Raw genomic sequence first — 21,953 nt, 5'->3', positions numbered from 1 at the left:
CCATTGAAATTTGAATTTGGCACCGTAGGCAAATTAGCCTTCGCTAGCGTAACTTCGCTTTACTTAGCGAATCAACGCTAGCGCAACTTCGCAACCTTACGCTACCCCAGAGCGCAACTTCGGATTTTAGTGAATTTGCAAAGCACTGGCGAAACTACGCCTGGCGAAGTGTGGCGAAGTGCGGCGAAGTGCGGCAAAGTTACGCCTGGCGCAACTACGAATCTTAGTGAATTTGCCCCTAAGAGACTGTCTGAGTTTGATACAAAATCAAACATTACTCTCTATTGAATGAAATAACAATAACCAAGCTACAGTCAAATGGTAATGGCATATAAGCCTTGCACCCAAATTACCGACATCTTCGATTTTCTCTCATTCACAAGTGTGAAATTTATGTAGCGGTATCTTACAGTCTGAATAACAGCCAGTGACCTCTGCTGTAGAAATGGTGTTGAAGTTGGTGGGGCTGCAATAAACACATTTTGGCCACAAGTATTTACTTTAATCAATTGTGTGCTTGGAATTACTTGGATTTCTCACCAAGATATGGTCTTACAATCAAGAAAGTTTTTTTATCAATACACCTATACACTTATTATAGCATATTAAAATCACATCTCACCTGCCTGTAAGCAATGGTGCAAAATAAAGGAACAAGATACAGCCCTTTTCAACAACAACAGCTCAATGAACAGAACGTACTAGAAATATTTATAGTTTTTGTTATTTTTGGCACTAAAGAAGAATCGAAACCAGTTTTGCTTGATAACTTCCTGGTCCTGACAAGCATAGAAATGCTGATAAAACTAATTACCATTTTACTGATAATGAGCTGCTCAAAGGCTGTATCTTACAGATGGGAGGATTTTTGCGGCGTTTAACAGCAAATAAGGAGCTTTGAATAATTAAGCCTGTTTAGACTGGATGTTTAGTGGGGAGGTTGTTCAGTAAAAAATCCCAATTAGAAAAATCCCAATTAGTGCTTTTTTCATGGCACAAAATAAGAAATATATAAAGATTTTTTCCAATGTAATTAATAGAATTTTTCATTATTGCTTTTTTCCCTTAGCAATGTTGTTTTTAGGTGAATGTTATCCCTTATGTGTCTGTTGACCCACCTAAAATATAGCCATAGTCTCCTCACTACCCATATCCTAGTCACGGCAAGGCTCCTGGGTGTATAAACTGTACTACATCCTTTATAATAAATTGGAATATTTTGAAGTCAGAAATAGAAACAGTTTCCACAAAAACCACAATAAGTTGGACTTTTGTAATTCTATCCAAAATATACTCAGTCTTAAGTATAGCACCAGATGAACAAAATAGATGATCGTTTGCCCTAATTTAACTCCTTGGAAACTGTAACACAAACATAAGGTACCAGGTATTAAATGTACAGTATATACTTGTCTTTATTTGTAGTTGATCCATTCTGTTCCAATTCTGTTATTTTTTTTTAGAAGTCACTTTAATAAAGTATTAATAATAATACAACATTCCTTAGCAAATCTCCTGTTACTATTTCATGCTCCCACCCCAGCAAAAATTATTCCTGAGCACTGTCTTTCTCAATTGACCCAAGCTAGCTATGTGGGGTTTCATCTAGTGATGAGGATACAAGCTTGAGAAGGAGTCTGCAGTTCTGTACTTGGCCTCCCCACCTCTTTTCCACACAAACCCATACTGGCTATAGTGCCAAAAGCGCAAGTAGAGGAGCTGTCCTTCTACCCAATGGCATCAGTGAGTTCTATGTGACACTTGTGTATAATGTCTTATGCAAGGGCCAGGCACAAACAAAGAACCACTTATATGTGAATGTGTAACTATACACACTGTATTTCTGCTAGGGATGCACCGAATCCAGGATTAGGTTCGGGATTCGGCCAGGATTCGGCCTTTTTCAGCAGGATTCCTTCTGCCCAGCTGAACCGAATCCATATCTTAATTTGCATATGCAAATTAAGGGCAGGGAGGGAAATCTAGTGACTTTTTGTCACAAAACAAGGAAGTAAAAATTGTTTTCCCCTTCCCACCACTAATTATCATATGCAAATTAGGGTTTCGAATTTGGTTCGTTATTCGGCTTGCGACGAATTCGGGGGTTCAGCCGAACCCAAAATAGTGGATTCCCTAATTTCTGCAGTACACTATTATAAAGCAACATTCAGGCCATTCATTTGGAGCTATGACTAGGATACTGGATCCCAAGCTGGACAGGGATTTAATCATGATTTATTTTCTGTAGCTCATCTTCCAACATACAATGTGCATTGTGTATATGAAAGATAATGTAATTTAAAAAGTGTTTAAAGGGAAACAAGTCAATAGCAAAATAATCCTACAAATAGAATCCCAGTTTATCTGTTTAAATCTGGCCCCATGATCTCTGTCCCTGCAGCTGGAGTTTGAAACAGAGGATGTAAAGGCAAAAATAAAATCCCATTTTTACTTTATTAACTGAAAAAGAAACCTATCCCCAATAATAAATCTGTACCATTTTTGTAAGAAACCTGCCTGTATGCAGTTAAATTCCACTTTTATTTACTTGCTGTCTGTTGTGGAAACACATTTGTACATGGTCGCTGGCTGCTCTACAGACAAACAAACAAAGCTGCTTGAGTTCTGCATGGCCGGGAAGTAAGGTGGGGGGGTTGTCCCCTGCTGTTTGTAACTATGAATATTTGCCTGCAGAGCAGTTAGGGACTGTCTGAAGTTTTCTATCATTTGCAGTCAGATCAAGTAAATGAAGGGAGAGTCTCACTGCATATGAAAGCGGAAGCGAGGGGTGGGCTCACAGATTCAGAGGGTACACGATGCCACACAGACACAGACAACGGTTCTTACTCAGCAGTGAAGTTTACTGAACAGTAATAAACGATAAATAGCTGGGCATGTATAAACAGTCAGATAACAAGGTATAAATCACACAGTAACAGTAATACTGCCTAACCTAAAACTAGCTCCTGCTAAATATTCCCCCACAGTCCGCGAAGCAGCCTGGCTGCCCCTAAATGTTCCTTCCCGGTCTTTGTCTTTGGGGTGCACCCTTAAGTATTGCGCAATACTATTTGTAATCCACAGGTAATGTGTCCTTCTCTTTACACGAGGCTTCCCTGTATGCAGTTCCAAGCCCAGCGAAGTATGTCTCTAGCAATGTACTGTAATATACAAAATGTCACTGGTATGCACTTTGATGCAGCAAAGCTGCGCTTACAGTTCCTTGGGTGCTTTAAGCAAGCTCTCCATGCTTCCTTCTGGATCCACAGGTCTTTCCACGGCCAAAACCACACAGACAGGAAACCCTGGATCATTCACTGCAAAACTGTCCTTAGGTGCTGCAGAAGGGAGTCACACATCACTTCCTGTTCCTCTCAGGACTCCACCTCCTTAGATAATCTGTGATGCATTAATCGAACTTGTTCATACAACCCCAAACCTGTAATTACAGTTTACTAGCACACTTGTGGGGTTCAGATCACTCCCCTAAATTAGCCTTATTCATGTTTTGAGAGGTGAATGAATATAAACTTTCATTACTTTACACAGCATTGTACTTATTCCATTTCCTTTGCTGCCACCTACTGACTGAAGTGACTAGTACAGGTAATTAAATACAAATATATTGTAGAACATGGCTTCATACCCTTACATGCCACCCCACTAAAACATTGGCGTCCCGACAGCTTCACCAAATAAACTCATCTGCTGCATAACGCTGAGGGGGAATACCTGACGTGGAGCGCTCCGACCTGCGTAAGCCTAAGTTTTCTGTACTTGGTGTAGGAATAAGGCCCGGCTCCTCCCGAGGTGGTAGAGCATTCTCAGGGGTAGCCTCCGCTGCCGCCCCATTGGGAGCGGGTGATTCACTAGTTTGTGAAGGAAATGTAGTAATTACACACCATCCTACATCTCTTGGACTCAGAGGTTTCGAAGGTCGCTGCTGAACATCTCCAGAATTGTCTGTCGTGGGGCAACTCTCTGAGAGACAGGGCCTGAGCATGTTGCGATGTAATCTTCGAATCGGTCCATTAGAGTTTTCCTTTTGCAAGTCGTAGACTGGGCCTTCCGGATACACCTGCCTCTTTACAATATATGGTTGTGGTTCCCAGCGGTCATCCAATTTATCTGTGGGCCGTTTAGCACGCACCAATACTCGGTCACCCGGCGTCAAGGGTGCAGTCTGCACAGGTTGGTGATCCCTAGTGGTTAGTTGTTGCAACTTCTCATTGACCAGCCGATATACAGTTCTCAGTTTGTCCTGGTGCTCCTGCACCCATGAGTCAACTGTCCTAGGGGACTCTTCCGACAGTGGACCCAGATTCATTTCGGCAACTTCCTGTCCTGGGCGACCAAACAGTAGCATATGTGGAGTATAGCCGGTAGTGTTATGAACACGATTATTGTATGCCCATAGTAGTTCAGGCAAATACTCGGGCCAGCGCAGCTTCTTTTCTTTCTCCAGAGTGCGAAGCATCTGTAGAAGCGTTCTGTTGAACCTTTCACAGGCTCCATTTCCCTGTGGGTGATATGGCGTCGTCCTTGACTTCTCCATCCCATACAACCGGCATAGCTGCTCCATTAACTTCCCTTGGAAGCAAGCTCCTTGGTCGGAATGAATCCGCTTCGGACATCCATACACCTGTATGAAGTGTTGACACACTGCACGGACAGCTGACCCTGCCGTCTGGTCAAGGGTGGGTACCGCCACAGCGAACTTTGTAAAGTGATCAGTCATCACAAGGCAATATTGGTGTCCACTCACTGACTGACCAATCAAGATATAATCAATCATTAAGATTTCCAGTGGAGCCGATGTCTTAATAACTTGACTTGGTGCCCTCTGTTCAGGAGGTTTCGCCAGCTCACATGCTCGGCACTTCTGACATACTTCACGGACAATCTGCTCCAACTGCGGACAGTACACTAATCTCTGTACCCACTTGTATGTCTTCTCCACGCCAAAGTGGGCACCCTTCTCATGTCCTTCGAGGGCCACTTTACGAGCCAGGTTACTGGGTATCACCATCTGCCACCTTTCCTCAAGATCAGTAGGTAGAAACACCTTCCGGTACATTATTCTATTTCGGATTTGCAGCCGATCCCACTGTTGCAACAGCTTCCATCCATCTGAGGACAAGCGACTTCGCTCTTCCATTTTGGGCCATATCCCTGTCTTCACCCAATGTTTGATCTTCTTTAATTCAAGATCATCATCTTGCACCTGAGCCCATTCTTCCTCTGTCTTTCCCAGCAACACCGTGTTATGGGTAGCCACCCCACTTGAGCTTGCTACGGGTGGCTGCCGTGGCACTCGGCCCAGATCGGGTGTCTCAGTCCCTTCATCTTCTTCATCCACCTCATCTGTTGGGGCTTCCCAGGTGACTCTGGACAGGGCATCTGCATTTGCGTTCTCCTTACCGGCACGGTACTTGATGGTATAATCAAACTTTGCCAGCCTTGCCACCCATCTCTGTTCTAAGGCGCCCAGCTTTGCATTCTGCAGGTGAGCCAAGGGGTTATTGTCTGTCCTTACTAGGACCTTTGCTCCAGTGAGATACCCCGAGAACTTTTCAGTCATCGCCCAGACCAACGCCAACAGCTCGAGTTTGAAGGAGCTGTAATTTTCCGGATTGCGCTCAGAGTCCCGTAGGGAGCGACTAGCATATGCAATGACTCGTTCTTGCCCGTCTTGTTCTTGGGCCAGCACCGCTCCTAATCCATGCAGACTTCCATCTGTGTAGAGCATAAATGGTTTGTCATACTGAGCATATGCCAGGATGGGGGCACTGATCAGGGCTCTCTTCAACTCATCAAAAGCCTGCTGCTGCGACAACCCCCACGATATGGGTCGTGTCTTCGGACCCTGGGCGGTCCCTCTCAAGAGCTTGTGTAGTGGTCCGGCGATCTTTGCGAAGCCTTTTATAAATCTTCGATAATATCCAGCCAGTCCAAGAAACGCCTTCACTTCTCGAAGTGTCTTAGGCTGTGGCCACTTACTCACTGCCTCTATCTTGCTCTCTGCAGGACAAACTCCCTCAGCTGATACAACGTGTCCCAGATACTCTAATCTTGTTTGAAAGAGATGACACTTCCTCGGTTTGATCTTGAGACCATGGGCACGGAGTCTACTTAACACTTGCCGCAATCTTCTCAAATGTTCTTCAAACGTCGGAGCATGGACTATTATGTCATCCAGGTAGATCAGAATTGACTCAAAGTTCAGTTCACCTAGGCAGTGTTCCATTAGGCGTTGAAATGTACCCGGAGCATTTGTTAGTCCAAAAGGCATTCTGTTGAACTCATACAACCCCATAGGTAAGATAAAGGCTGTCTTCTGTCTATCCTTTTCTGCCATAGGTAATTGCCAGTAGCCACTTGCCAAGTCCAAGGTTGAGAAATACTTGGCCCTCTGTAGTGCCGTCAGGGACTCTTCAATCCTTGGCAGGGGGAAAGCGTCCTTTACTGTGGCAGCGTTTAACTTTCTATAGTCCACGCAAAACCTCAAGGACCCATCCTTCTTCCGCACCAAGACCACTGGCGCCGCCCATGGACTCTGGCTCTCTTTGACTACTCCACTATCTAACATCTGAGACAGCATTGTCTTCACCTCTTGGTAGAGAGTGGGCGGAATCTGCCGGTACCTTTCTCGAATTGGAGGAGTATCCCCAGTCAGTATTTCATGTTCTATAACTGTGGTACAGCCAAAGTCCTCTTCACACCGGGAAAAAGTGGATTTTTTTTCTTTACACGAGGCTTCCCTGTATGCAGTTCCAAGCCCAGCGAAGTATGTCTCTAGCAATGTACTGTAATATACAAAATGTCACTGGTATGCACTTTGATGCAGCAAAGCTGCGCTTACAGTTCCTTGGGTGCTTTAAGCAAGCTCTCCATGCTTCCTTCTGGATCCACAGGTCTTTCCACGGCCAAAACCACACAGACAGGAAACCCTGGATCATTCACTGCAAAACTGTCCTTAGGTGCTGCAGAAGGGAGTCACACATCACTTCCTGTTCCTCTCAGGACTCCACCTCCTTAGATAATCTGTGATGCATTAATCGAACTTGTTCATACAACCCCAAACCTGTAATTACAGTTTACTAGCACACTTGTGGGGTTCAGATCACTCCCCTAAATTAGCCTTATTCATGTTTTGAGAGGTGAATGAATATAAACTTTCATTACTTTACACAGCATTGTACTTATTCCATTTCCTTTGCTGCCACCTACTGACTGAAGTGACTAGTACAGGTAATTAAATACAAATATATTGTAGAACATGGCTTCATACCCTTACACATACAGTCAGGTTTCTTAGAAAAATGGTAGACATTTTTAAATTAAAGTATATTATAAATATGTTTATTTTAATTAAAGAAAGGAAAATTTTTATTTTTTTTTGCCTTTACATTCCCTTTAAATTTAGGAGAAGAGGATTCCATAACCACTCATGAAAATCCATTGTGTTTATTAAAATAACACAAGTCTTGTTAACTGTGATAAGTATGTCTCTAGTTCTCATTGTTTACTAAGCAGCCTACATTGGAGTGTTTGGAGCCTGGTTTACTCAAATGATTCAGGGGAGTGTAATACAGTTTTAAGATTATATTTCCAACATGAGCCTGAAAATAATTTCCCATAATGCACAAGGTCTGAATTCTCCTTTAAAATGGAAAAAGGCCTTCTCTTACTATGCTTATGTTCATGCTGATATAATTTATCTTCAATAAACTCATTTCTCAAAAAACTCATACCCCAAATGCCTACATAAGAAATTCCCCATGGTGTATATGGCTAATAGTGATACCAAGACAAAGGGAGTGACAATCTGTATAAGAGTGGGTTTATCCATTCTGCTCATTTATAAATTTGAAGATCCAGAGGGCAGGTTCCTGGCTCCGAAAATCATACATAATGAGGATGAATTCACTCTGGTATCGTGTTATGCTCCCAATTCAGCCCAATGCAAAATGTTTGAAAGCTTGTCTGCTTACTTGTCCAATTGGGCCGAGGGCAATATAATCTTGGTTGATGATTCTAATGTTATTTTGGATAAATACTGGGATAGGCAGTTAATTAACAAGCAACTTTTGGTTGACCAAACATACTCTTTAATCAAGGGCAATAAAATTTGTAAACTATGCACTGGTATGGGTTTGGTTGAGATTTAGAGGGAAATACACCCTGGCACTAAACAGTTTACTTACTGTTCTGCCCCTCACAAACTATACACCAGAATTGATCATATCTGGGTTTCCCAATCTCTGACAAATCTACCACAATCATTGAAAGTGTTAACTGCCCCTGGTCCGATCATTCCCCACTTTCTTATAGTGTTTCTCTATATAAGACATCCAAAAATTACTCAAGGTGACGTTTAAACAAACTCTTACTAAAAACTCCCAAATACTATACCCAACTTGAAAATCTTCTCAGAGACTATTTTACAAATAATCTGGGATCAAACTACTTTATGGGAGGCCCACAAATCTGTCATGAAAGGCCACTTAATACAATTGGGAGCTCAAAGAAAGAAAACGTACATTAGAGAACTGCTCAAATTATCTAGACAGTTGGAGGCTTAATATCCACCCAAACTGCAGTCCCCAACATTGATCTTTCTAGCCAAATTCATAGGGCTAAAACAGAACTGGGCCTATTTCTCACGTCCAAAATGCAAGGTGCCTTACAGTGGACCCAAAAACGTTTTTATGCCCACTCAAATAAACCAAGTCGTTTATTCGCACGTAAGTTATGGCATAGACTTGATTACACCCCCATCTCCATACTAATGGACATACATGGTCTGCATATGGGGACACAGGAACACATTTGTTTGCAGATGACTTTACCATGGTCATCACAAGACACTTATCATCTCTGCCTCATATGTTTGAAATATTGCTTGAATTTGGGTCCGTCTCTGGTTTGGTGATTAATCCCATGAAAATAGAAGCATTAAGCATCAACTTACCCCCTGAGATGATCAAGCTTCTGTCTATAAATTTTGATATCTAGTGGTGTAAATCATACATTGCTATCCTGGGCATAAGGTTCACCATTTCATATATCCATCTCTATAAGACCAATTACCCCAATATGTATAAAAAGCTACAAAAATTGTTGAAAGATTGGAGCAAGTACCACATTTCATGGGTAGGCCGAATAACAGCAGTGAAAATGTCACTCCTCGCAAAACTGTTATACTTGTTTAGAGTACTCTCTGTGGATATTTCTAGAAAGATTTCAAATTATTTGAAAAACACATTATGTCATTCGTTTGGAGTGCTAAACCACCATGGGTTAACAGGAAAACTTTGGAGAGGAGACCACAGGAAAGAGGTTTGGCCCTTCCTAACCTTAGGAAGTATTATGTGGCTGCTCAGTTGGCTCAGATCCCCTTAATACACCTACAACATTCACCGCCTCTTTGGGTTGAACTAGAGAATATATTAACACATCCATACTCAGCTGTGGCACTAGTTTGGACGCCTACAAAAAAAAAAAATTGTTGCACGGCGAAATTTTTTTGACGTGTGTCTTTTTTTTTCACACACAACGCCATACAAGTCTATGGGCATCATTTCCGCGGCAAAACAAGGCGAAAAAATCCTACCATCCCTACTTGGTGGTCATCAAATAAATTGTCCAGATTGTGCAATCTTCTTACAGTGAGAGGCCCCATTACGATTTCTTACTTGAAAGAAAATTTTGACCTCCCGGATACTGAACATTTTAGGGCTGCACAACTTTTACATTGGGCCAGGCAATATTGGACTATTAGAACCCTGATGCCCCCACCCAGACTTATTTTGAGAGATGGTCTCTATTATATTGCAACATGATATCCCCAACAAATATTATAGACCTCAATTATGTTAAAGCCTGGCATAAGGATTTGGGGATTTCTTTAACTGAGAAGGAATGGGTAAAGGCATGGGCTAATCAAAAACATAGCTCACTGAACACCATAATTTCTGAAGCAGGGATATAAGGTCCTATTTGATGGTACCTAACTCCAGTGAGACTAGCAAAGATACATAACGATAACTGTTTTCGGGGCTGTTCCTCCCAGGCATCATAGCACACATCTGGTGGTCATGCCCAAGAGTGGTACAGTTTTTGGTACAGGTTTATAATATGAAATCCCCCATATTACAACTAAACATAAAGGGAAAGGTTCCTTCTGAGGCTCTATTGGGCATTCCCCCAAAAAAGTTCCTAAACTGAAATTAAAACTTTTAAATCATATAGCTCTAGCGGCTAGGCAATCAGTAGCTCATGTCATGGAAGTCCCCTAGCATCAACTCTGCAATGTTTAAAAACAAACTGGATTGGATCTTCATAAATGAGAGACTTACTGGTATAGGTACAGATAACATTCAAAGGGTAATGAAGATTTGGCAGCCATGGGTTACGTATAGGTACAATGGCTCCCTTCCTCCAAGTCTACTTACATTATAAGCTCATACTGTATATGTAAGGCCAAAGGCCTCAGGAGTAGTGAGGACCAAGGGAGGAAATAACAATGTCCAAGTTCGCAGTACAGAAGAGGATGAGACAGAAGAATGGTCAAACAGGCAACAAGATCAGTCCAGGCAGAAGAGGTTCGAAGTCGAGGATTCCAGGCAAGGGTCGGTACACAATAGACAAGAAGTTCGTAATGAATCACACCCAGGAGTAGAAAACTAAACCTATAATCGGGCATTGAGGGAATCCCGGAGTTGCCTTAAATAGGCCAGATTTCGGCGCCAATTTTGGACGCGCTGACGTCATGACGCCGACGCTGACGCCAGCATCCTGACGTTGACGCACGTTCTGACGCCGGCGTCCGTTCCGACGCCGGCGACCAATCCGGGGACGGAAAGATGCTGACGTCATCGTGCTGTGACCATCAGGATCCAGGGGGCCGCCATCTTGGACGCCATCTTGGAGAGGACCTACGGTTTTCCTTACAGTACCCCCCTCCTCAGGGGGGGCCTCAGGACCACCTGGGCTGGACGGGAATCTCCGATGAAATTTTTGGACCAAGAGAGGAGCATGGACATCGGAGCTTTTTACCCAGGAGCACTCCTCAGGACCGAATCCCTTCCATTCAATAAGGTACTGCAGGGTGCCTCTAGAAATTCGAGAATCCAAAATCTTCTTTACCTCGAACTCTTGGTGCCCATCCACAACGACAGGAGCTGGGGAGGAAGAAGAAGAAGACGAAACTGCAGGTTTAAGTAAAGAAACATGGAAGGCATTAGGGATCCGCATCTCAGGAGGAAGTTGTAGGCGCACAGCCACAGGGTTGATGATCTCGGTGATAGGGAAGGGACCAATAAACTTGGGACCAAGTTTAGGTGAGGGGACTTTGAGGCGGATATTGCGGGTAGACAGCCAGACCTTGTCACCAGGAACATACAGAGGAGAAGAAACCCTTCTCTTGTCAGCGAACTTCTTCTGTGCAAGCGAGCTCTTCTCCAGGTTGACAGTAGTAGCCTGCCAGATGGCCAGCATGTGGGCAGCCTGATCGTTGGCGGCAGGGACATTTGTGAGCAGTAGATCTTGAGGAAAGGCCAGGGGGTTAAGACCAAAAACACAAAAAAAGGAGACTTTTCAGAGGAAGAGTGTATGGCATTATTATGTGCAAATTCGGCCCAAGGGAGGAGGTCAGCCCAATCATCCTGACACAGGGACACATGACACCGAAGGAACTGTTCAAGAGCCTGGTTAACTCTTTCTGCCGCTCCATTAGACTGGGGATGATAAGAAGAAGAAAATTGGAGAGAAATGTCCAGGGCTTTACAAAGGGACCTCCAAAACTTTGAAACAAATTGGGACCCCCGGTCAGAGACAATCTCAGCAGGAAAACCATGGAGACGGAAAATATGTTTAATAAATAATGAAGAAAGTTCTGGAGCTGAAGGGAGTTTCCGGAGAGGGATAAAGTGTGCCATCTTACTAAACCTGTCAATCACCACCCAGATAACGGTGTAGCCAGAGGAAGCAGGAAGATCCACGATGAAATCCATTGCCAAATGGGTCCAAGGGCGGGATGGAACAGGCAAAGGTAAAAGTAGGCCTTTAGGGGGAGAATGTCCTGATTTGGATACAACACAAGTGGAGCAGGAAGAAACAAAATCTTTAACATCCTTTCTTAAGGAAGGCCACCAGACGAGACGAGATAAAAGTTCAGTCGTCTTTTTAATTCCTGGATGACCGGCCTGCTTTGAACTGTGAGACTGGATCAAAATGGATTGACGAAGCTCAGGAGGAACAAAGGCTACGCCCACAGGAGTTTCCAGAGGAGCAGAGGATTGAACGGACAAAAGATGCGAGGCAAGGGAAGGGAACAGGGCAGCAATGATCTTTGTAGGAGGCACAATGGATTCTGGGTCTTCGGAGATGGGATCTTCGGGAATAAAACTTCTGGAAAGAGCATCTGCTTTCTTGTTTCTTGAACCAGGACGAAAAGTTAAGATGAAGTTTAAACGTGAGAAGAACAATGCCCATCTGGCTTGTCGGGGATTGAGGCGCTTAAGGGTCTGGATATATTCTAGGTTTTTGTGGTCGGTGAATATGGTCACAGGGACCAATGATCCTTCAAGAAAGTGTCTCCACTCGTCTAGAGCAAGCTTGACGGCCAGTAACTCACGGTTCCCAACGTCATAATTCCTTTCGGAGGAGGAAAACTTTTTGGAAAAGAAGGCACACGGATGCAGTTTACCATCAGAAGAGGATCTTTGGGATAATATTGCTCCTGCTCCGATGTCCGAGGCATCTACTTCGATGAAGAAAGGTTGGAGAGGTTCAGGGTGCCTGAGGATTGGGGCAGATGAAAAGGATTCTTTAAGAGTCTTGAAGGCTTCCAAGGCTAGAGGAGGCCAATGCTGCGGTTTACCCCCTTTTTGTATAAGAGCAAGAATTGGAGCAATTTTTGACGAAAAACCTTTAATAAACTGTCTATAATAGTTTGCAAAGCCGATGAATCTTTGAACAGCCTTGACACTGGTGGGGAGAGGCCAATCTTGAATTGCCGAAACCTTGGCTGGGTCCATCCTGAAGCCTTGTTGGGAAATGATGTATCCTAGGAAGGAGATGGATGATACTTCAAAGGAACATTTCTCCAACTTGGCAAACAGGTTGTTCTTTCGAAGACGAGAAAGTACTTCTTGAACTTGAAGACGATGCTCAGCAAGATTTTTGGAAAAAATAAGGATATCGTCCAAGTACACCACCACATACTGGCCCAGTAAATCCCTGAAAATGTCATTCACAAATTCTTGGAAGACCGCGGGGGCGTTACAGAGACCGAAAGGCATGACAAGGTATTCATAATGCCCGTCCCGGGTGTTGAAAGCGGTCTTCCATTCATCTCCCTCTCTGACCCGGATTAAATTATAAGCCCCACGAAGATCCAACTTGGTAAAAAGACAAGCCCCTTTGAGTTGGTCGAACAGTTCGGAGATGAGAGGAAGGGGATAACGGTTTTTAATTGTGATTTTATTTAAACCTCTATAATCAATGCAGGGCCGCAAACCTCCATCTTTTTTCTCAACAAAGAAGAAGCCGGCTCCAGCCGGGGAAGAGGAAGGACGAATAAAACCTCTTTGCAGGTTCTCTTGAATGTACTCCTTCATGGCACAGGTTTCAGAAGGAGAAAGCGGATAGGTGCGACCCCTGGGAGGCAAGGTTCCAGGAAGAAGTTCGATGGGGCAATCATAGGGACGATGGGGAGGCAGACTTTTTATTAAAGACATCAGAGAAAGCTTGATAAACAAAGGGCAAAGAAGAATTGGAAGACACAGATGAAACTTTAATGATGGATTTGGTGGGTAAACAGTTCTGTTTGCAGAAGGAACTCCAGCGGGAGATCTGAGATGAAGCCCAATCGATTATTGGGTTATGAATTTTCAACCAGGGCAGACCAAGTACAATGGGAGTAGAAGGACAATCAATTAAAAGGAAGGACAATCTTTCAAGGTGCATTGAACCCACAATAACGGAAAGTTCATCGGTGGAGTGGGAAATAGTAGCGGAGGATAGTGGACAATCGTCAATCGCCAGTGCACGAAGAGGAACAGCCAGAGATCATAGGGGAATGGAATGGCTTTCAGCGAAGACTTTATCGATGAAATTCCCAGCTGCACCGGAGTCAAGTAAAGCCTCGGAGGAAATCGTCTGGGTTCCAAAACGAATCTGCACAGGAAGGAGGAAGCGTTGAGCAGAAGAATGGGGAGAGGGACCAATTCCACCCAGGTAAGTCTCCCCAGTCTTACCTAGGTGTTGGCATTTCCCGGCTTCACTGGACACTCGTAGGCAAAGTGGGATTTTCCACCACAATAAAGGCAAAGTCCAGCAGCCCTTCTCCGAAGCTTTTCCTGTTCGGTCAGACGAGCCCGTCCGATCTGCATTGGTTCTTCCGAAGGCAGGGAAGAAGAGGCAGGAACCGCAGGATTAGGAGAAGACAAGGTAGAAGCCGGGTTGGGAAGAAAGGGTCTTTGAAAACGAGGAGCCAGAGTAGGTTGGAACCTGTGGAATCTTTTGGTTGGGGAGCGCTCTCTGTCGAGTTCAGCTTGAAACTCCCTCTGCCGAGTATCCACCTTTATGGCCAGGGCGACTAGATCTTCCCAACGGGATGGAATTTCCCTGGACACCAGATCAGTCTTTATACGTATCGCCAGGCCGTTGTAAAAGGCTGCGTGATACCCGTCATTGTTCCACGAGGTCTCTGCAACCAGGGTGCGGAACTCAATGGCGTACTCCGAGACTGAGCGAGTTCCCTGTTGAAGATGGAACAGGCGTGCGGAGGCAGCAGTGGCACGACCCGGAGCATCAAAGACCACTCGAAGTTCCCGGACGAAGGCTCTGGCATTATCAATAATGGGATCCTCCTTCTCCCAGAGAGGCGAAGCCCACTCCAATGCCTTCCCTTGCAGACGGGAGAATATGAAGCCCACCTTGGCTCGTTCAGAAATAAACTGGCTGGGTGCGAGTGCAAAGTGGACCTCGCACTGGTTGATAAACCCACGGCAGGCTGCAGGATCACCACTGTAGAGCGGGGGAGCCGGAATGCGGGGTTCGGAGACGTGAAGCGGAGCCACAGGTACAGGTGCAGGAATAGGGTCAGCGGGTGTTAGCGCCGACAGCTTTGCAAGAATTGTTTCTAAGGCCTGACCAAAGTGAGATTGCTGTACCTCATAGGACTGCATCCGGGATGCCAGACCACGAAGCGCTCCACCGACATCAGGCGGCGCAGGATTCTCCTCCGACGGGTCCATGGCCCGATTATAATGTAAGGCCAAAGGCCTCAGGAGTAGTGAGGACCAAGGGAGGAAATAACAATGTCCAAGTTCGCAGTACAGAAGAGGATGAGACAGAAGAATGTTCAAACAGGCAACAAGATCAGTCCAGGCAGAAGAGGTTCGAAGTCGAGGATTCCAGGCAAGGGTCGGTACACAATAGACAAGAAGTTCGTAATGAATCACACCCAGGAGTAGAAAACTAAACCTATAATCGGGCATTGAGGGAATCCCGGAGTTGCCTTAAATAGGCCAGATTTCGGCGCCAATTTTGGACGCGCTGACGTCATGACGCCGACGCTGACGCCAGCGTCCTGACGTTGACGCACGTTCTGACGCCGGCGTCCGTTCCGACGCCGGCGACCAATCCGGGGACGGAAAGACGCTGACGTCATCGTGCTGTGACCATCAGGATCCAGGGGGCCGCCATCTTGGACGCCATCTTGGAGAGGACCTACGGTTTTCCTTACAGTATATTACTGACTTGATAAAAGCAACCAACATACACTAGTATTTGCCATTAAAGAGACTTAAAATGTGTATTCAATTAGTTCCCTTTATTTTTTCTTATATTCTATTTCACTTTGTTGTTGTGTTTTGCTTTTCTTTTGAAGCATTTTGTTCATAAAATAATGTATCTTTCACAGAGACATTACATGTAGCTAGCAACATCTAACATTTGTTCTGACTCAAATACTATTCTGACGTCAAGTTTATATTCTGTTACAAATTGTTTGCAATCTAAATGGAACTGTTTAAAAGGTAAATATGAATACTTCAACCTGTACTCGAGCGACTTTTTATGACACATTTACTTATTATGCGTCTACCTATTTACAGAATTGTGTCAAAGCATTTACCTGAACAATATTATATAAAGGAACCCCCATTTTACATTTTTTCAAGCGACTACAAAAATGTAAAATCCAGGAAAACGGAAAATAAGAGACTGTTTTATGCATAATACTGTATATACAGTAGGTATAAAATGAGGTTAAATTTAAATCAGGTTATGTAAAATTAAGGATTCACTGTATTATTTTCTTAACTTAGGATGTAATGTAATAAATAGTCTTATTGGTGATCTAAACCTAAAACATTAGTTTAAGTAAATTTACTCAGAGATCTTTTCTGAGTACTTCTGCAATTTAGAATTATTTTTAGTAGTCTCTGAGATCTGTAGTATTCAACTTGTAATATTATGCTTGTGGCTTAGCTGTGAGACAGTAACCCAGGGTTGTTCATCTTCAAGCACTTTTTTCAGTTCAGTTATTTACAAATAGTTCACCAAAAATACATTTTGTTTTCCGATTACTTTCTATTTCCTATTTATGACCGTTTTTCTATTATTGAAGTGTAACATTTCATTTTTCAATAGATAGCGAAGAAGCACGCACTCCAAGAGCCAACCAATATAGTTAAAAGCCTTTATTCAAAAACAGCTAAAACAAACAATCCTTAAGCGTTTCGTATACGAGGACAAGAAACACGTAAGGATCGTTTGTTTTAGCTGTTTTAAAATAAAGGCTTTTAACTATATCTGTTGGCTTTGGAGTGAGTGCTTCTTCACTATCTATTCAAAGAATTACTCCCCCAGGTACATGTTCAGGGCGCTGCACCCGGGCCACCCAACATCTTCGGTGAGTTTACCTAATTAAGATTGCTGTTTTATTGCAGGCTATAAACTGGTAATAGCTACACCCGACCACGATAGACCCAGGGTTTGTACACCTGGGTCCCACTCTGCATTGGGTGAGCCACTGCAAATTATACATTTGGGGATTAAGCCGCTGTTTTCTTGTATTTCATCTTTCACCTTCTAAAGCTGGGAGGGGGGTCGTCGACACTTTAACTGTTTTAAATTGAATTTAATTAAATTTAGGGGGTTATTTATTATAGTCTGAATGCCAAAAACGTCACATATTTGCGTCTTTTTTTACTATAAAATCCGAAGTTTTGGTTGAAACTAATGGAATTTTTAAGGATTTATTATATGCCCGATAGGGATGTAGCGAACTGGCGAGTATGTGTTCGCGAACGCCGTTCGCGAACACCGGCAAAAAATGCGAACAGTTCGCGAACAGTTCGCGAACAGTTCGCGAACTTCGAACATCCGAAAATCGTTCGATTCGAACGATCGAAGGATTTTAATCGTTCGATCGATTTTCGTTCGAATCGAACGATCGAAGCCATTCGATCTAATGATTTCATTCAATCCAATGGCTTTGATCGTTCGATTCGAACGAAAATCGTTCGATTTTAGCGATCGAATGGTCGAATGGTCGAACGATTTTGACGCGAACGCCTATTGGCGAACGTCGTGCGACGTTCGCGAACTTGCGGCGGACGCGAACAGTCGAAGTTCGCGCGAACTAGTTCGCCGGCGAACAGTTCGCTACATCCCTAATGCCCGAGGATGGATAAAGTCTGAATACAAAAATCCAGCATCTCAGAAGTGCAGAGGTTGCATATACATGGGAGAAGTCCTGAAGATATATTGATCTGCTCTGGGTTTCATACAATAACCCGAAGATTTTGTGTTTTTTGGGTAAAAAGCCAAAAAAGTCTTCGTTTTCGTGCGGAAAATCCCCAAAAAAAAACTGTACGATCCAAATTTTTCACAAATGTTTTGGGTTTTTTCCCACACAGGAAATTTTCGGGAAAAGGGTATTGATAAATAATGGGAAAAACCAATACAGATTTGGTCAGAGTAGTTTTCAGAAAATATTTAGATACATTCGGACTTGGGGGGACAATGGGCCTCTTAGTTGATGCATTTAGTTGATACATTTATCTTTATCCATGCTGAGCAGAATCCCTCAGCTTCATTAAAAACAGATGTTAAATTTGATGTTACTAATATTCCACAGATACCGCTGAGCAAAGTATCATCTAATTCTATCAACTAAAAGTATTTGGTTATGGTGAACAACCCCTTTGACTCAGTGCAGGAGTGCATAGAAAGTACATAGAGAGTTGGCTCTTAAGCCTGCAATTAATAGCCTAAAACTGCTGATATTTCAGTAATTAAAATAGAATGCCATGTCAATAGAATGTCATGCAAATAGCAAAAGGAGAATTTTCATAAATTTTTTTTGTTGGGTTTAGCTATTCTTTAAGTTTATACTTGTCTAGTAATCCAAAGCAAGCAATCAGCAAGTAATCGCCTGAAAATACTGGCACATGGGCAGAAATAGTACACCCCTTAGTGCTCATTTGGGAAGCCTTGAGCCCCCTGAGCTCAGTGACCGGTGCAGTCTCAGGAGTCACATTTAGCTCTTTGGGCAAAAACAGGTGGTAAAAACAGGGCCCTGGATGTGGACTGCACCTCAGTGATATATTCTGCTCTGGTAGGCACCAGACATTTTTGCACATGTGTGTGACATCAACCCCATCACATCCTGGACTCAACAACCCCTGCCTCTCCACCTTTGCCCCGTATTTCATTGATGGGGGCATGGGAAAAGTATTTTTTAAATTCTTTAAAAAAAATGTATTTACCATATAGGGAACTGATGGCCACCCTTAAAGCTGTGGCCCTAGACACAAGCCCTCAAGTGCCTATATGGTAAATACAGCCCTGCTCTGTACCCTGTGCTTCTCAATGACCAATGGCATGCAAGTTATGGGGCCTCCCAGTCTACCCTTGACTAATACAGTGTTGACTAATGCCATCATCTAGTTTACCACTTTTTTAAGATATGCTACAATAAGTCACTGCCACTTTTTAAATGTAATACTCAGTTCCACATCTCTCACTTTTGTGTGATGGTTGACCTTCCTTAATCCTATACCCTGTGTCTCATGGACCCTTCTTCTTTTGATTTGTAAGCTATAATGAGTTGCTTGTATTCTGTGTATTCTGTGTATCTTTTTATTTTGCAGAGCTTTGGAATATGCCGGTGCTTTATAATAATTATAATAATTGTAAAAGTAATCTAAAACTGTACAAAGGAAATATTACGTCAGCATTGCACCACCATGATTTTCCAGTATACCACATGTTAGAGGACAAAGTAATATAGCAGACATAATCATTTGCAGTTTGATATGGTGTCACAGAAGGTGTTTAGTGGAGATTCCTATACATACCATATAACACTATACAGATTGCAGTATTTTGATTATAATTTCAAAGCATGTTGTAAAAATGCATATGAAGAGTCTAAACACACACAATATTCAACATACCAAATTCCTGCAAATTAAATGGCCATGACTCACTTGCATGGCCCCTCTACCGCCATACATTAATTCAAGAAACTGCCTCGTCTTTGCATAATTTACAAACATTTATAAACATATCTTTTTTTAATAGCTGTGAAAACCTAACAATATCATAAACTTTTTACCATAAACAATAACTCTCAAAGGCAATTTATGCTTCACATTAAATATTGAAATGGTAATCAGCGTTTTTAGAGTGAAGACAAAATGGCAAAAAACAGAGGATACGAAGGGCAACATGTTGAAGCAGGCTATTACCTACATTCATTTTGACATTACTGGTGCAATTTATAACAACTAGACAACAGTGTTTATAATCATATTGCAGCAACCTAGAAAATCCTCACACTCCTCATATTTGTGCTACTGTCAGCCAGGTAAAACCTTGTTCCTAAATAATTACATTACATAATTACATATACAGTATGTTAAATAAGTTCAACCCCTCCAAATAAAACCCAGTGCACATGCATACACATACTCACACCAACCCCTCCATACACTCACAAACTACAGTATATATATCCACCAATGTCTATATTATTAGTAGAAATTTGTATCACTATAGCCTTGGATAGTATGCTTATGCTTACTAAAATCTACAATTAATATAACATTCCTATTTGGCAACAACAACAGCATGTTTATAACTAGAGACCTTAAAGGAAAAGTTCAGTGTAAAAATAAAAACTGGATAAATATATAGGCTGTGCAAAATAAAAAAAATGTCTCTAATATAGTTAGCCAAAAATGTAATGTATAAAGGCTGGAGTGACAATGTCTGACATTACAGAACCAAACACTGCTTTTCACCTCTCTAACTCTGAGTTAGTCAGTGACTTGAAGGGGGCCAACATGGGACTTACCTGTTCATTGAGTTTGCAATTGATCCTCAGCATACAGCCCAGATTCAAAAACAAACAATGGCCCATGTGGCCTCTGTTTTGGTTACTGCCTGGTAACCAATCAGTGGAAACCAAGAGAGCTGGAAAGCAGGAAGTAGTGTTCTGTTCTATTATGTTAGACATCCAGTCACTTCAGCCTTTATACATTACATTTTTGGCTAACTAACTATATTAGAAACATTTTTTTTATTTTGCACAGCCTATCTATTTACCCAATATTTATTTTTACACTGTACAATTCCTTTAATATTTCAAAGAGTGTCTGAGCTGATTCTGCAGACCTTTCAGCTATATACAAAGGCTTATCCAGGAAACATACTAATGTAGTTTAACGCTAAACTGGGCTATCCACACCACAGAAGGCACAGGCACATCTCATGCAGCTTTACACATGCTGACTCTCCCTTAGGATAGACTTGGCAGGCATCCCACTTCACCTCTGCAACATATTCCGGTAGTGGTCTCTGGATCAACCTCAGGGCAATCATCTCTCCTGATTCCCTCTCCGCTGGGATCCCTATACTACAGGCAATATGGCCTGGGAGAGATACCTCCAAACTGTCACTCCTATGTTGGAGCTCAGAAATGCTCTTATTTAGCTCAACCCTGACTATATTACACTCCTAGGGGCAAATTCACTAAGCAGCTATAATGCGCTAGCGACGCCTTCACCGCACCGCGAATTTTCGCCAGGGCGCCGCTAATTCACTAAAATTCAAAGTTGCGCTCAGGGAGGCGAACGGTAGAGAATTTGAGCAAGCGTTAATTCGTCAAGCAAATTGAAGTTATGCTAGCGATGCCTACTTTGCATACGGCGCCAAGTTAAAGTTGAATGGACGTATATGTAGCAGCAAATACATTACACTACACAAGCCTGGGAAACCTTCATAAAATAAAATAGAGTTGTTATTTTGCCCTACACATGTGCCCACTGTATAGTTTAGGTGCCATATGTTAGGAAATGTAGGGGGGAAGGAGGGTACCACCAAAAAAATCTTACAATCTTTTTCAGCCTGTCACCCTTAAAAAAGGAAAAAACGCCAGCGTTTTTTGGGACTTAGAAAAAATTTCAACTATTTTTGAAGCAATCCCTATCTACTCTATTGCACTTCGCCTGGTCTGAGGTGAAGGCAAGTCTGGCGCAAGAGGTAACGTTCAGTAAAATGCGCAAGTTAGTGAATTAGCGTAGTTACATCCCATTCGCCGTAGCGCAACTTCACCTGGCATAAGGGTGCGAAGTAGCGCTAGAGTAGGTCCACTTCGCTAGCGAATTTACGCCAGCGCCCGTTAGTGAATTGGCGAAGTTATGAAATGACGTCACGCTGGCGAATTTGCGCCAGCGTTAGTCACTTTGCCCTTTAGTGAATCTGCCCCCTAGAGTGTACTAGTACTGGGAGCTCACCTGTCACTTTCTATTCCACATTCACGGGGTTGCCTGGTCCCCAACTTGGACAAATGACTTTCTGGGCCTTGTTGCACCCAGGCTCCCCTGGGCACAACCAGCTGGATCAGCATCCAGCAGCCAAAGAGGAAG

The sequence above is a fragment of the Xenopus laevis genome, chromosome 2S (genome assembly GCF_017654675.1).
Source record: "Xenopus laevis strain J_2021 chromosome 2S, Xenopus_laevis_v10.1, whole genome shotgun sequence".
NCBI lineage: Eukaryota > Metazoa > Chordata > Amphibia > Anura > Pipidae > Xenopus > Xenopus laevis.
Note: the sequence above shows the minus strand (reverse complement) of the source record.